Source organism: Schistocerca piceifrons, chromosome X, assembly GCF_021461385.2.
Source record: "Schistocerca piceifrons isolate TAMUIC-IGC-003096 chromosome X, iqSchPice1.1, whole genome shotgun sequence".
NCBI classification, from domain to species: Eukaryota; Metazoa; Arthropoda; class Insecta; order Orthoptera; family Acrididae; genus Schistocerca; species Schistocerca piceifrons.
The window spans coordinates 645,376,630-645,394,567 of record NC_060149.1 but is presented as its reverse complement, the minus strand read 5'-3'; positions in this window follow the sequence as shown (position 1 = coordinate 645,394,567).

Genomic DNA, 17,938 nt, shown 5'->3' with positions numbered 1-17,938 from the left:
ACATCGGAGTCTTTCTATCTATTAGCTACTGCGATCTGTTTTAAAATTTCATTGTACTTGTTTATTTCCCCCTGGTGTAAATGTAGTCGCAAGCGACGGTGGGGCTCAGAGTTAAACAATGCTGTCTTATAGCGCTGTGGATGACACAAATGCGCGTTAGTTATAACGGACAATTAAAAAGTTTCTATTTGATGGCGTTGCTGCAACGTATATACAAAGTAGCGTGACTTCGATGGAGTATATAAACACTGATATGTAAGCAAGGGATTAATGTGACATTTTGTCATTCCGACGTGCGTGCGATAAGAGAGGAGACGTGACCTATGTTGGTGTTATTACCAGATACATCCAAACAGGATCTATGGGCTATTACTTGTTTCTTGGCTTTTGAAGAACAAGCACCAGTATCCATCCATCAGTGAACGAAGACTGTGTATGTGGCAGTAAGTCTTTTGAAAACCACTCTTGTGGAATGGTTCTCCAAGCTCCGTGTTGGTCGCAGTTCGGCACAAGACGCCGATCGATCTTGGAGGCTGGCTTCGTCCACTACTGACCTCTCCCCCGTGCGATAATCACGCCTTTGGTACATTAAAAAAGTCCCTGAAGGGTCGGCGATTTCTGTTGGGAGAACCCGGTTTTTTACCAAACGGGTATATTCAACCCGGTATATCGGTGGGATGATTGCGTTAATGCTAAGGGCGATTTTGGCTGATTGACATACCGATTCTGGACTGTACGGTCTTCAAACACAAACCTTTCGATCAGCCTTGGTATTATGTCTGCAAATGGCCTTGCCGCAATGGTAACACTGACTTCCGTCGGAACACCTAAGTTAAGCGCTGTTGGGCTTGACTAGCTCTTGGATGGGTGACCGTCTGTGTTTGCTGTTGGCCTAGCGCTATTGGCAGGTGGGGTGCACTCAGCCCTCGTGAGGTCAGTTGAGAAGCTACTTGGGTCAGTATTGGTGGCTCCGGTCAGGAAAACCGACAACGGCCAGGAGAGCGGTGGGGTGACCACCTGCTGCTCCATATCTGCATCCAGTGACGCCTGTCCGTTGAGGATGACACGGCGGTGGGTCGCTACCGTTGGGCCTTCCAAGGCCTCTTCGGCCGGAGTTTCAGTTTAGCTTACATTAGGTCTTTTGACGTCGATTTCCTATTTATCCCGAAGACATGCATATCATTTTTCCTAGTAACGACCACGTCAAGATAACAAAAGAAGAGTTCTGTTGATGTTTAAGAGTAAGATTATTTCTGGAGTGCATAACTCTTAATAAGCTTGCGAGCTCGTATGAACTGATGAGCCTAAACATTATAGTCACCTGTTTAATCTCTTGTTTGTCCGTCTTTGGAACGAAATACATCACGGATTCTGCGTATCAGCGATCCGACAGTTTATTGGTAGGTTTGTGGCGGTACTTGGCATTAGATGTCTATGCTCAGGTCACGTAGTTCACGTAGACAATGGGACGCTGGTTTTCGTACGCGGTGGTGGTGCCCGACAGCGACGCAGATGGGTATCACAGAATTTACATCAGGCGAATTTTGTCGCCGAGACATCAACGTGAGATCAGTATAATATTCCCCAAACCGCAATAACACTGTCAGCGTGTCTTCCATTATTACCACAGGTCCCATGCAAGCGCAGCAAAAGTCTCCCATAGCATAATACTGCTCCCAACAGCCTGTGTCCGTAGCGGGCTGCACGTTTAGAGCGGCTGTTCACCGTGATGACGGTGTCTGTGGGGAAGACCATCGACCTACTGTAGCAAAAATGCGATTCACCTGAAGAGCCGACACGTTTCTATTGGTCGACGGTCGAATCCCGGTGGTCCCGTGCCCACTGCAAACGTAATTGACCATGCTGTTAGGGCAACATGTGAACATGTATGGGTGGTCTGCTACAGAACTCCATGTTCAACAGTGTAAAAAGAACGGTGTGCTCTGAAACACTTGTGCGTGAACCAGCACTGTGCTCTTTCGGCAGACATGCCACAGATCACCATTTATCCTACTTTACAGAGCAAACAAGCCTCCGAACCTCACGTTCTGTGAAGAATCATGGGTGTCCGACCATTTAGTGCCTATTAGTAGTTTCGCTGTCCTTCTTTCTACCTTTTTCCGTAAATGGTCACGACCGAACACGTGAACATTCGAGCAGCTTCGCCGTTTTCGAGATACTCGTCCCCGGGCTCTGCGTAATAATAATCTGCCCTTTGCCAAAGTAACTTATCTCAATGGATTTCCCCATTTGCAGATCACATCCCGGCTAGGGTGGTCCCCCGCCTTGTCTGCTGCGCTAACGTATTTTTGTTACCGTGTCACGTGCTCGCAACGCCACCAGGCGGCATCCAGCGTCGCGGTGGGCGGGCGTCATAAGGTTTTGGCTTATCAGCATGTTAGATTCGTCATATTTAATAGGAATTTTTATTCTGAATGTTTCTTATTGGTTTCCTTCCAGTGGTTTTTGATTCTTTCCCTGTGTTGTTCTTTTCTTTCTTCTATCCATGTAGCGCCTGTCCTTTTCTTTATTTTCTTGTGGAAGCTCTGTCAACTTTTTGCTTTTCCTCTGAACTTTTGTCTTTCTCCTGTTTCTTCCCCCGTTATTTCCATTTTCCTCACTCACCTTTAACTTCTTTGATCCATATAACTGATGTTTTCGGTTTTCCGTCGAAGAGGTTAAAAATTGATTGTTATTCTTTCTTCATCTAGCCTTTTTAGGCACACAAAGACTACATCTGTTCTCTTCCTGACTGTGTCTAATATTCATTCTTTTCTTTCGTAAAATTCTTTATTACTTCTTAATTACCGTTTCCCACTGGCATATTTTAGTCTCAAGATTTTTCTGGTTATTTTCTCTTCCATCTTTTCACCTAATTATCTGAGTGCAAATGATGAAGGCATTCTGACACTTGATGGCATTCTAGTGTCATAACAGTGGTGTAATGTTGGTGTTTTTGAATTTATGGATCAAGATTTCTTGTTAACATGTTTCTTGTTAGCCGAAAAGCCACTTCCTTTTTCCTTGCTGTTACCATGTTACATATTTTGTCCAAAGCGTTTGGTTGTATTATTTCACCTAAACATTGAAATTTCGTTGCCTTTTCAATTCTTTCATAATCACTTATCATATATTCCAGCAACCCTTCACATCTGTCGTAAATACTGGTTTTTCAAAAGAAATACATATGTCTGCTTTTGAAGCTATCTCTTGTAGCAGATTTACTTGCACTATTACACTTCTACAGGGTGCTAGGGGTATAAGGGCAGGTATTTCTATTGATGACTGAGGACAATGTGCTGAAGAACATCACATCAGTATTCACTTCATATGCAGACTAACAATTATAGCTACCACGAGAACTGTATGGTTAAATGAAGGTTGCATCCTCTTGGGCAAAATATTCCGGATGTAAAATAGTCCCCCATTCGCATCTCCAGGCGGGGTCTACTCAGGAGGACGTCGTCATCAGGAGAAACAAAACTGGCGTTCTACGAATCGCAGCGTGGAATGTCAGATCCCTTAATTGGGCAGGTAGGTTCGAAAATTTAAAAAGGGAAATGGATAGGTTAAAGTTAGGTATAGTGGAAATTAGTGAAGTTCGGTGGCAGGAGGAACTGGGCTTCTTGTCTGGTGAATACAGGGTTATAAATACAAAATCAGATAGGGGTAATGCAAGAGCAGGATTAATAATGAGTAAAAAAATAGGAACGCGAATAAGCTACTATGAACCGCATAGTGAACTTATTATTGTGGCCAAGATTGACACGAAGCCCACTCCCACCACAGTAGTACAAGTTTATATGCCAACTAGCTCAGCAGACGAGGAGGAGATTGAGGAAATGTATGATGAGATAAAAGAAATTATTCAGATAGTTAAGGGAGCCGAAAATTTAATAGTCATGGGGGACTGGAATTCCATAGTAGGAAAAGGAAGAGAAAGAAAAGTAGTAGGTGAATATGGACTGAGGCAAAGGAATGAAAGAGGAAGATGCCTTGTAGAATTCTGCACAGAGCATAATTTAATCTTAGCTAACACTTGGTTTAAGAATCATGACAGAAGGTTGTATACGTGGAAGAGGCCTGGAGACACCAGATGGTTTCAGATTGATTATATAATGGTTAGACAGAGATTTAGGAACCAGATTTTAAATTGTAAGGCATTTCCAGCGGCAGAGGTGGACTCTGACTACAATTTATTGATTATGAACTGCAGATTAAAACTGAAGAAACTGCAAAAAGGCCGGAATTCAAGGAGATGGGACCTGGATAAACTAAAAGAACCAGAGGTTGTAGAGGATATCGGGAGGTGCATTAGGGAACAATTGACAAGAAAAGGGGAATGGAATATAGAAGAAGATTGGGTAGCATTGAGAGATGAAATATTGAAGGGGCTAATAGTAATCCTTGGGTAACACAAGATATATTGAATTTACTCTACGAAAGCAGAAAATATAGAAATGCAAGAGGACAGGTGTAAGGATGTAGAAGTATATATCACTAGGGCTAAGATAGATACTGTCTATACGAAAATTAAAGAGACATTTAGAGAAAAGAGAACCACATGTATGAATATCAAGGACTCAGATGGAAAACCAATCCTAAGCAAAGAGGGGAAAACAGAAAGGTGGAAGGAGTATATAGAGGGTCTATACAAGGGAGATACACTTGAGGACAATATTATGGAAATGGAAGAGAACGTAGAGGAAGATGAGAAGCGAGGTATGATACTGCGTGAAGAATTTGGCAAAGCACTGAAAGACCTAAGTCGAATCAAGGCTACGGTAGCAGACAACATTCCGTTAGCGCTACTGGATAGTCTTGGGAGAGCCAGCCATGACAAAAATCTTCCATCTGGTGAGCAAGATGTATGAGACAGGGGAAATACTCTCAGATTTCAAGAAGAATATAATAATCCCAGTTCCAAAGAAAGCAGGTGGTGGTGACGGGTATGAAGATTACCGAACTATCAGTTTAATAAGTCACGGCTGCAAAATACTAACATGAATCATTTACAGAAGAATGGAAAAACTCTTAGAAGCCAACCTCGGGGAAGATCAGTTTGGTTTCCGAAGAAATGTAGGAACACGCGAGACAATACTGACCCTACTACTTCTCATAGAATATAGGTTAAGGAAAGGCAAACCTATGTTTCTAGAATTATTAGACTCAGAGAAAGCTTTTGTCGATGTTGACTTGAATACTCTCTTTCAAATTCTAAAGATGGCAGGGATAAAATACAGGGAGCAAAATGCTATTTACAATTTGTACAGAAACCAGAGGGCAGTTATAAGAGTCGAGGGGTACGAAAGGAAAGCAGTGGTTGAGAATGGAGTGGACAGCCTTGTAAGCCTATCCCAAGTGTTACTCAATCTGTATAATGAACAAGCAGTAAAGGAAACAAAAGAAAAATTTGGAGTAGGAATTAAAGTCCAGGGAGAAGAAATAAAAACTTTGAGGTTTGCCTATGACATTGCAATTTTGGCAGAGACAGCAAAGGACTTGGAAGAGCAGTTGAACATAATGGACAGTGTCTTGAAAGGAGGATATAAGATGAACATCAACAAAAACAAAACGAGGATAATGGAATGTAGTCGAATTGAATTAGGTGATGCTGAGGGAATTAGATTAGGAAATGAGCCACTTAAAGTAGTAAATGAGTTTTACTATTTGGGAAGCAAAGTAACTGATGATGGTCGAAGAGGATATTAAATGCAGACTGGCAATGGAAAGAAAAGCATTTCTGAAGAAGAGAAATTTGTTAACATCGAGTGTAGATTTAAGTGTGAGGAAGTCCTTTCTGAAAGTATTTGTATGGAGTGTAGGAAGCCACTAATGGTTATTTTCTCCTGGGCAGCAGCTCAGGTATCGAAGTGTGGCTGCATGGGCGCAAATGTGTAGTATACAGTGACAGGCGTAGTCCACTTCTTGGAGCAACCAAGACTGTGCAGAAAATATCAGGTAGCAAACTATGTGATGTGTTTGCGGCAAGACTGTTAGACACAGTGATATACAACTAACGCTCTAAAGTGGGTACATAGTTGGGTACCTATTATGAAAATATCTGTACCTACACGACCAACGTCCTCTACAGATTCAGCTAAGATTGTAACATCATCTGAAAAAGACAAACAACCAGTTCTCAGATTATATCGTTTCCTCCCAGGTGTGATTTTTTAAATTCTTTCTTCTTCCCTTCTTTTCCTCCATTTTCCTGATTACCTATTCTGGTACACAACTGAACAGCAGAGACGACGGCTCATCTTCTCCTCTTACAATGCTCTCCTCTGTTATCAAATGCCTTGGAAATTTCACTTAAAAATATAATTTTCCATTTTGTATTTGTTTGTGTGTCTTTTTTGATTTCCACTGATCTGTTGACAGCTTCAGACTCTTTTAACGTAGTGAATAATATTTCTCTGTTAGTCGAATCATGTGCTTCGTTGAAATCTACAAATGTTATAAAAATGCTTTAGTCTCTCAATATTCTATACATGACTAAATATTTCAGACTTAAGATTTGTTCCACACAGGATAGTCGTTTTCTAAATCCTCCTTGGTATTCTCCGAAGTGCTGATCCATTTGACTTTCCAGATTGTTTTGTAATGTTTTTGCATAAATATTGTAAGTGAAAGGAAGGAGAGAAATTCCTCTACAGTTGTTGGGGTAGTCTTACCTCCTGTTTTGTGGATTGTGTGGATAAATGCTGAATTCAAATCTTCTGGTAAAGCTTCTGTTCTCTAAGCAGTTATACTTTTTCACATTGTTCATTCCACTATCTGTGCTTTTTGCGTCTTTTGAGTGGTGGTATTTTAAGGCCTCCTTTGACCAAGTGTGTTCTAATCTCCTCCCAGTCTTCTGAGTTTATATTTAGCTATACCTGAAATTATTGTTTTTTCGCTTTCAGAGTTTCAGTATTAAATTAATGAATGCTATGAACATGTAATTCTCGTTTGTGGAATAAATTTCACTTTCATTGTGGTTAGATTGTGGTCTGTTTCTACCTCTGCATCCTTGTTGACATTTTATGCTCATGATTTCTCTTTGGTTGTTAAAAGATATAGCTACATGATCGATCTGAAATTCTCCTTGATTTCTGTTAGGTGATTTCGAAGTTTTCTGTTTTCTCGGCAGTTTCTGAAAATTTATTATGATTAGTTTCTTTTCGAGGTTTTACTATACCATATTTTGAGGTTTCTAATACTTATTTGAAACTTCTGAGTATGTAGTGACAGCGCCAGTAAAGTTTGTAAGAAGTGAATCATAAGGAATGAAACGTGTTACTAATGAAGTCTGTACCATAGATTAGCTGTAATACGTTATATGGATAATTATGGGTGCAGAAATGTGTACGGTCTCTTCAAGAATTCAGAACGTCAAGAACTCCTCAGGTACTATAATGAGAATCTGTAACCATCTATGTATGGTATCAAAAGGACCTATATATTTTCTTAGGCAGTCTTCACCCATGCGACTTCCATACAGCTTCTTAAAGCATGACTACTGTGTGCTGGAGGACAGTAGAGAACAAGTCTCCAACCGATTGTATCCCAGACGTTTTCAGTTGTATCGTCTCAAGCGACCGTACTTGCCAGGAATGTACTAATACTCGTCAATAATAGAAAACGCTTGCACATTTATACTACATGTTGCCGGATTTTGTACTGCTGAAATATGTCAGGCGTGCGTACTAGAAAAAGAAGTAATATGCATTGCTTCATAACTGAAGCGGTTGCACTTCAGACTACCAACAGTACAAAATCGTCAATTTCTTGCCTTTTCCCCGTGGTCTTTACGAATTCCTGCAAGCATAGACTGTGCAGCTGAAAACAATCGCATGTGTCCAAAAGTCAGTCAGATTCAAGGTTTCGCGCGAGCTACAGAAATTCCCCGCAATTTTCAGGGAATCTGAAGTCATTAACAATTGTAATGTCTCGCGAATTCTTGGAAGATACACGCAGACACACACACACACACACACACACACACACACACACACACACACACATTCACACACACACACACACACACACACACACACACTGAAGAAAATTGTGTCTACTGCCACGAAGGATAGCGCGTAACAAGATTAATTACATCAGCGGCATCTAAAAAAATACATTGACTCCATGAAGTTGAAGTTGTCCTACTTCAGATTTTTAAATCGGGCTTTAAAGCTTCATTGTTAAATGGATGTCAGAGGAACTTTCAAATTTTCAAGATTCAATAGTCAGTCGGTGTTAAGATTTTTCTGCTATTTGCCTCTTCTTTCACCCCTAGCAATGAGTAATGCACGTGAAAAATGCCAAATTGTTCACTGGTTCGAACCATGGTAGTAAACCACTGTTGTGTTCAAACCAAAGTTTCAGGTTATGGACAGCTTGATCTCCATAAGGTTTCTATTACTTCTTAATGTTTTTTTAAATAAATCCAACTGTTGTTTCATGTCTTCCGTTTTGCTTATAATTAGTTATTTCCAGATTTCTTGAATACTGATTCAGTTACTAGGAGATGAAGCACGCCCATACATCCACATCCGGACACTGACGGGGGAAAGTGCAGCGTATGTGATAACATAACTTATGGTATTGATTTCGTTATTAATTCGGCGATTTTTTAAAACTAGTTTTTATGTACAAGCATGGCAGAACCACCCACAAGATACGGATTTCGTTTCCCATCACATCTGTGATAAAACATGGGGCAGGGGAGAGTGAAATGAGGGTAATGGAAATCTCACTGATTACACGAAGTTGGCAATTTATTGTGATTTAACATGATGCCATACGCAGTTTACCTTATGTTAATTGGCACTACAAGTGAAAGTCTGTTAAAAATTAAAAAAAAGCAACTACACAAATATTAGCATATGAATACAAATATAGCTGAGCTCCTAAGAAAAGCAAGCCTGACTTGCAAAATAGTTCATAGGTTTTGTCTCTTCAAACATCCTGAAGGTCCCTAACAAAGAAATATAGCTTACACTAAACAAATGCCCAGTATGCAGCACACCACAACTCCAGACTCAGTGTTCCCAGGTTTCAATCGAATTTCTGTTTGAAATATTGTGAATTGGGAAAGCGAAAAACCAAATTCATGTTTAATAACGCGTGGCGTCCTTGACAATCGATAGTTACTCGTATATAGTCACGATCGTCCGACTCCATAGCTGAGTGCTCAGCGCGGCTTACTGCTATGTGAGGTACCCAGGCTCCATTCCCGGTACCACCAGGAATTTACTCTTCTTTGGTAGCGGATCCACGGTCAAGACACCCGCCAACGATCGGAAGAGCATCTGATGATGCCATTGGCAGAGGATGACATGGTGGGCCCAACTGGCCCACTAGAGCCAGAATGGGTAATTTTCCCTTAACCTTGCACTCTTGATCAGGTGAATTATAGACAAGTACCTAGCTGCTTGTAGCGCCCCTTCCCAGACTGTGACATCATGGCGTTTCCTCCACTCTACGCAGGTAGCATTGTACAGCCAGCATGATACATGACCACTAAACCACAGCCTATACATCTGGGTGATTTGTGGCTGAGTATGACTCGTCTGCTGGTGTCTCAGATGTAGGTATGAGATCAGGTGCACTGGTGGATCACATAAGCACCCTCCAGTCTGTGGCATAGTCCTGAAAGTTTTCTGACACAGTTTTGGAGCGACGATCAGGTGTTCCATAACCCTGCTGAATGTAGAGGTCTCCTGTAGGATGCAGTAAGCGGAGAAACAGATGCACAAGATCACACAGAAGTATCTCTATCGCTTGCCTGAACGTTCTCTTGTATGCAAGAGGAATCCAAGATGGATGCATCATATCATCAATTTTTGGCGCTCTCATACCCTACCATAGGTCTGTACCAAGATGTATCACAGATAGTTGTTTTTTATGTTTCCAGTTTCAATGCTAGTGTGCCGCTTGTGGTGCATGGGGAGGTGGGGTACAAGGGTGGGGTGGCGACTTCTATATCCCACGTAATAGGGAAGCGGCTCTGAATGGTATGGTTGCTGATTTGTTGTTGCCACCCTAAGTGATCTGTTGCATTGTTGCTTTTCCTCCCGCTATTACAGTCGGCAATAGCATCCTTCCACTGAAGTGGCCACCCTGTTGAGCTGGCATATTCCCAGCCAAGAGGCTCTGAGAAGGAGCCGGGGAATTAACTACACTGCTGTTCAGATTGTCTCCATGCCTGCACTATAAAGACTGGTATGCGCCTACATTACCACCACGAACACACTGAACCAACGAATGCAGAAATCTTTACTGAAAGTAGAATGACGCGGAGAAGTAAGGAGCAGGCTCTGTTTGCTAGCATATGCGAAGGAAGATGTCTTTGTATGAGGTGAGCCCTTGTATTTTTAGTCAATATCTGCTACCGCCGTTTCCACGTAGGATGCAGGGGGGCCATCAAGTGCCATCATTTAAGGCAGTCCACAAGGAGCACATGGCGGCCATCATCACTGCCCTCTCCAAAAACCAGCCTCCCAGAACTGTCTCGTGTGTGTGTCAATTTCTAAGGGACCAAACTGCTGAGGGCATCGGTCCCTAGACTTACTCACTACTTAAACTAACTTACGCTAAGAACAACACACACACCCATGCCCGAGGGAGGACTCGAGTCTCCGACGGGAGTGGCCTCGCAGTCAGTGACATAGCGCATCTAACCGCGCGGCCACTCCGCGCGGCAGAAGTGTCTCGCCCTAAGAGGAAGATGCTCCGTCCCAGCCTGCTGATGAGGATGTACCGCCGCCGCTGCCCTGATTATGCGCTCACTGGGAGAATCTCACGAAGTTAACCCTTCGCCAGAGAAGTTTACGGTCTATAACACTCTGACCTGACGTGGTAGTGTGTTCTCGACTGACGTCAGCAGGCGTTTATCCTCTGGGATAGGATACTGGAGAACAAACTCCTACGCGATTTGATACTCCCTGACACGAGTCGGTCCTGTAGATCTGTCTTCATGACGTTCCTGGACGTGTAAAAGGCATTTGATTCCATGGCTCATGCTTCTCTTAGCCCCAAGCTAAGAGCCGATAGACTATCAGACGAATACCTTCACTACATCTTGCACTGCTGTGAGGATGGACATATAGTGATAGCAGGACCTGCTGGTGAGAATAAGAGCGTGTTGCCTTCCAGAGGGATTCGTCATGGTTATCGTCTCTCTCCCCAACCGTCTTGAACTTCACCTTAGACCTTGTTTCGGAACAGGTGCCTTCCCATATCAGCACCTGGGTCCTCGACCAACGAATCAGAACGAAAGACTTCGCAGACGGCATCCTCCTGTTCACCTCGACGCCAGGATGGGAGGGTGGGAGGGGGATCCGCAGGTTCTCATACACTCTGTAGTGTCAACCCTTCATTACATGGGGTAGCAGGTCAACAGCGCCAAGCGTCTCTTTCTCATGTTCGTGGCGTGAGGCAGTGAAAAGGAGGTCCAAGTGGATGACACTGACGTTCAATGCTGGCACCGCCATCGTGCTGGCCGTGCACGTGGCGAGGATGTTTTGCTGTCTTGGCTGGGGAGTGCTTGAAAATGGGGAAGTGCCTCACAAACCCTAGCTGCCACACAGAGGAGTGGCTGGACTCTATCACCAAGGCTCCCACGAAGTCCCAGCAAAGGCTCCACGTGGTCTCTAACGTGCTTCTCCCTATCCTCTACCACGTTCTCACCCTCAATCACACACAACTCGGCATACTTAAAGCAAAGACATCTGTGTGACCCTATCGAAAGTCAAATGGAGATACACTGTCCACATGTCTGTGGCCTTCTTGGACGTGAGCAGGGAGTGGCTTTCCCACAAGAGATGAAGTTGGAGCACAGCGATCTCTGTCTCCCCAGCTTCCCTCGTCGATTGCTGGTAGGAGCTGCTGCAGCACTTGAAGTTGGTTTCGCTGGAGGATGCGCCTGACCCATCGGATAGATGGAATATCTAGACCCCTGTGGGCTATGAGGGCGTGAAGGTATCCGACTGGTATGTCCGCTTGGAGGTAGAACCAGCTCGAAATTTCTATTGGCCCCGATATCATTTGCCATAGCACCTGACCATCATCAATGGGTCACCGACAGCAATCACTTCCCTCCCGACTGCAATTTCGTCAACTCTTCATGGGCTTGCATCCACGCCCTACCATCCAAGGCTCACCGCATTCGCGTCTAGGAAGCCGACATCAGGTGCAAGGAAAGTTTCAGAGCCGTCGAAACTACCAAACAAAATGGTCCAGAGCTGCAGCTGGACCCATGGCTCTCACATCGAGTCGTGTCTTACGTCATGGGGAGGCTTGTGCAGAAGCTGGCTAGAGAGAGTCGTGAGGCACTATCGGTCACTGCGTTGTCCATGTGGAAAGTTAATGTCTGAAATTTTATTATTCGCGGCACATTTTTGACACTGAGGATCTTGGAATACTGCATTCCCTAAGGACTCGCGATATGGAATGTCTCATGCGTCTAGCTCCAACTACCAATCCGCGTTCAAAATCTGTTAATTCCCGTCGTGCGCCCATAATCAGGTCAGAAACGTTTTTGCATGCGTCACCTGAGTACAAATGACATCTCCACTAATGCATCGCCTTTTTATACTTTGCCAAGCAATACTACCGCCATCCGTATGTGTGTATATCGCTATGCCATGACTTTTGTCACCTCAGTGTATAATTATAAACTACTGCTCGTAATGATCTCATTCATTCCTCAATGCCCTACGGAATTCTCCAGCCAAACGCCAGTTCGTGTTGGAAATATAGTAAATATTTTGTTATACGTAAATGGATCAGTACAGAGGGTTCGTATGGGTCATGGTAAGGATACGTTATACTAACTCCGGATGTTTCGACTTGACATAGGGTTCTAACATATACATGTCAGCATCTTCTTGCATCCTCTTTGACCAATATACATTCAGAAATATCTGTTTGCACACTTGAAATGTTTTGTACAGTTCCGAACTGCTGTATATGGTACTTGCTGCTTCTTCCCGCAAGTAGCCGGATACAAATCGGATCTGGTATTTCCAAACTGATTCATCCAATCCCGGGGATGCATCTCATCTGTTTGATTAGGGAAAGTTGCAAACTTCATTACTAACACGAAATGTATCCTTGTCTCATCTTCCTCGGTATAGCGAACATCATTCTCAAATTTTCTCTGTTGCTGTTCGTTTATTGCTTCTTCACTATTCCAGCTAACTTATTCCATTACGCCTAGTGTTTCTAATTCTTCACTCCTCTCTTGGCACTCCTCTTTGATTACTGGTACGGCGCGGTTTGCTTTCGTCTATGTCTGTAACGCTAACTTCGTCAACACTTCTGTTAGTTTCCTGCCGGCCGATGTGGCCGTGCGGTTCTAGGCCCTTCAGTCTGGAACCGCGTGACCGCTACGGTCGCAGGTTCGAATCCTGCCTCGGGCATGGATGTGTGTGATGTCCTTAGGTTAGTTAGGTTTAATTAGTTCTAAGTTCTCGGCGACTGATGACCTCAGAAGCTGAGTTGCATAGTGCTCAGAGCCATTTGAACCATTTGTTAGTTTCCTCGTTACCTCGTCCTGTTCTTCCACTACAGTTTTCAAGTTGTCCGTCACTTTCTTTAAGCCTTCACCTTGTGATTTTTGTCTTCTCTTTCAGTGCTTCTATCTGTTATGCCAGTGATTTTACCTTATCTGCCTGCGATATCCGCGGTCAGCGGGCAAGAACGATTTCAGGACGTGAAGAAACAAATTTTATTTCCTGTCAGAAATGCTGTTAAGCGGTGTTGACCATGTCTGAAGTCCGAAACAGGAAACCATAAATGGCTGATGGCCGAATAAGAACAATAACAAATAATCTCTGGCTAGGTGCCCAAACAATGAAATAGCTCTGGCAAAAGCCAGGTATAGTGGAACAACAATTAATAAATCCACTAACTAATCTGACAGAAGGCAGGCACTGAAAAGAACTTAAGCCAGCTTGAATTACGCTGTCAGCGTAATTCAGAAAATAAAAAGGTATATTCGTTATGTTTTCTGGAGTTAAATATCAATCATTTATAGTCAATGACCACAATAGGTGAGAGGTTTTAGAGTTCCATGCAACCAAAGTCAACAACCAGCATAATTTACAGATCAAGACAGTTGATACGGCGCCGTAGGCTACACGTCGATTGGTAATGGTCCGGAGCGTAGAGGTTGCTCAGGAAGGACGATTTGGTGGTGTAGCTGCGATGGAATGAGACGCGTCTTCCTGGATGCACGGAAGTAAACTTCACTGACAAAGAGGTGTGGCTCTCGATGCATGGCTCAGCAGCTTACTCGGCGAAGACTGCCTTCCGTGGTCTGTGGGCAGCCTTAAATGGGCAGCTCGTGGCAGAATACTCTCTGCACTATTTTCAAGTGTCTATGCGCAATAAACTAGTCCGTGTACGTCGCGACATCTAGCGGTGTATCTGATGCCTCCTGGCGTATGTCGGCGTGACCTGGACTCCGCTCCGCGGCCTACAGGCTGGCCCCTTATCCTTCCGGGGCCCGCCTGACTGATCTGTTGTGCAGGTTGCCTGTGCTCTTAGGCTCTCGGCCACGATGTACGCTGAAAAGCCAAAGAAACTGGTACACCTGCCTAGTATCGTGTAGTGCCCCCGCAGAAGTGCCACAACACAACGTGGCATAGACTCGACTAATGTCTGAAATAGTGCTGGAGGGAACTGACACCATGCATCCTGCGGGACTGGCCATAAATCTGTAAGAGTACAAGGGGGCAGAGGTCTCTTCCGAACAGCACGTTGCAAAACATGCCAGATATGCTCAATGAAGTTAATGTCTTGAGTTTTCGGTGGCAATCGGAAGTGTTTAAACTCAAAAGAGTGTTCCTGGAGCTCCTCTGCAGCAATTATGGACCTGTGGTGTGTCGTATTGTCCTGCCGGAATTGCCAAAGGCCGTCGGAATGCACAACGGACATATGGATGCTGGTGATCAGACAGGATGCTTACGTACGTGTCACCTGTCAGAATCGCATGTAGACGTATCATGGGCCCCTTATCACTCCAACTGCGCAGGCCCTACACCATTACAGAACCTCCACCAGCTTGGAGAGTTTCCTGCTGAATGCGTGGTCCATGAATTCATGAGGTTGTCTCCATACACGTACACGTCCATTCGCTCGATACAATTTGAAGAAAGATTCGTCCGACCAGGCAACATGTCTCCAGTCATCAACACTCCAATATCGGTGTTGACGGTCCCAGGCCTGGCGTAAAGCGTTGTGTCGTGCAGTCATCAAGGGTACACGAGTGGGGCTTCGGCTCCGAAAGCCCATATAGAGGATGTTTCATCGAATAGTTCGCACGCTGACACTTCTTGATAGCCCAGTGCTGAAATATGCAGCAATCTGCGGAAGCGTTGTGCTTCTGTCACGTTGAACGATTCTCTTCAGTCTTCAGTTCTTGTAGGATCTTTTTCCAGCCGGAACGATGTCGGAGATTTGATGTTCTACCGGATTCCTGACATTCATGGTACACTTGTGAAATGGTCGTATGGGAAAATCCCCACTTCATCGCTACCTGGGAGATGCTGTGTCCCATTGCTCGTGCGCCGAGTATAACACCACTCTAAACTCACTTAAGTCTTGATAACCCGCCATTGTAGCAGCAGTAACCGATCTAACAACTGCGCCAGATAGTTGTTGTCTTATGCAGGCGTTATGGACTGCAGCGTCGTATTCTGCCTGTTTACATATCTTTATATTTGAATACGCATACCTATACCAGTTTCTTTGGCGCTCCAATGTATTACTACTTGTGCTGCTATCTCTTCTGCCAGTGATTCCGTGTCCGTCATTATACTCTGCTCCAGCGTATCGAATTTTTCTTTTAACCGTTGAGCTGAATCATCTACTTCCCGACAACAAGATTTGAATCGTCCGTCAATCTTGCTAAAGTGCAGTCCACGACCTCTTCTCGTTCCTGATGTGTTTCCTTGAGTCTCTCCTCCCGTTTTGAAAACCGTTGTTTCCACTGTTCAAATGGCGCATCAGTTTTTCGCTCACTGTCCCTAAAGAAATTGGTTCTTGCTCCTAGTCACGCATCCATCTCTTCGAATCGTTAGACCATTTTGTCTTCATTTTCTTTAAACCGTTATTACATTTTCTGGTTCTTCCCATTCATACTCTCCTCTATTCTCACTGATATTCCTCTCTGCTTCTCAAAATGATCGGTAACAATGCATCGTAAAGCGCATTCCATTACTTCGTCCCTTACCTCGTTTTCTCGTGACTCCTGAAATCTTTCCTGATTTATTGATTTCAACAGCACTACCTACTTCCATCTTTTCGTTACTTTTCTCGGTGAGGGTAGTCAAATCGCCTAACACTGGTTAGAGTGAGATCAGATCACAATGCATGTCGCCCTGCGGGGTTCTTCGCGGATTGTGTTCTCTACAGTTACTCTGTCTGGTATAACTCCGACAGTTCTTTATTCCCACTGATCTACTTTCATAATATCTCTTTCATTCATGCTCTCATTCCGTTTCATTTCTGCGTGCATGTGCAACGTACTGTCTCGAATTTCGCTGAAGCCTACATGATAGTCTAGCTCAAATTCCTCTTCTCCTCCGCTGATACGTTTGTTACTTCCTATTCCTCTAAAATTTCTTCGTTATTTTATTCAACATCGCATATCTCTTCTGTTCCCTCTTCACACGTTATTATGCCTTCGATCTGGTAATCGATTTCCTCCAGGTGCACTACCTCTTTTATTTCAGTTTCTCAGTTTTCCACGCGTCGTCAACTATGTAGCATTCCATTGCATTCTGTTCAAAGCACATCATTATAATGTTTTTCTTATGCCTTCAGTCCTATTCTGTAATCTAACGAAAAATCGATACCGAAAAGAATCACTTCCGAGAGTTCTCCTAGTTATTTCTTCCGGCTCTCAGTCATTAATATCAACAAAATCAGCTAAGTTCTGAACTTCATCTGACATTCGAAAACGTGTGAGCCATTTGCAACTTTCGTAAATTAGATAGCTGAAAACTAGTTCTACAAAGAATTTGATGACGGTATTGAATCATTCTCTCAAAATCGCGATAGATATCAAATCGGTAGAAAACGTCATGCTTCCCCTGATTCTTTCCAAATGGTTCGTTATTCTCGTCATGTTGCACTTGTATGGCGATTGTCTTTTGACTTCTCGGACCTAATACCTGCTTTAATTTTCAAGAGTTTCTTCCGTTACACTTACCATTTCCTACCTTCTCCTGTCAGCTAACTATGCACATTCCGTACAATCTACTCCTTAACGCCCATAACACTTGCAAATATTACGTACTGCGACTACCGACTGATTGCAAGGCGTATCGTGTCCCATTAAATTACACTTTGGACACTGAGCAGTTTATAAACCACCTCCCGGTTCACTTGAATTTCCATTAAGTGCTCTTATATCTTCTTCCGTATTCCCCGTTTCCAAGGTTACTGTAAAAAGTGGATATCTCGAGATGATTACCAATTCTGCATAACACAATATGCACAAATCCGAAATACAAAACTAGTAAATTCTCACTAGAAGTTCAGCGATGGTTCTTCAGGTGCACGACGACGGCCATATACCAACCAACCTCACAGAAAAGAATACATATGCTAAGTTAAGCCGGCCAGAGTGGCCGAGCAGTTTTAGGCGCTACCGTCTGGAAACGCGCGACCGCTACGGTTGCAGGTTAGAATCCTGCCTCGGGCATAGATGTGTGTGATGTCCTTAGGTTAGTTAGGTTTAAGTAGCTCTAAGTTCTAGGGGAATGATGACCTCAGCAGTTAAGTCCCATAGTGCTCAGAGCCATTTGAACCATAATCAAATCGCGTGCGCATGGAGTATCGTCTCAGTTGTGTGGCTGGATTTGCGATATCCTCTCAGAAAGGTCACAGTTCCTAGTAACTGACTGAAAGTCATTGAGTAAAACAGAAGTGATGTTTGGAG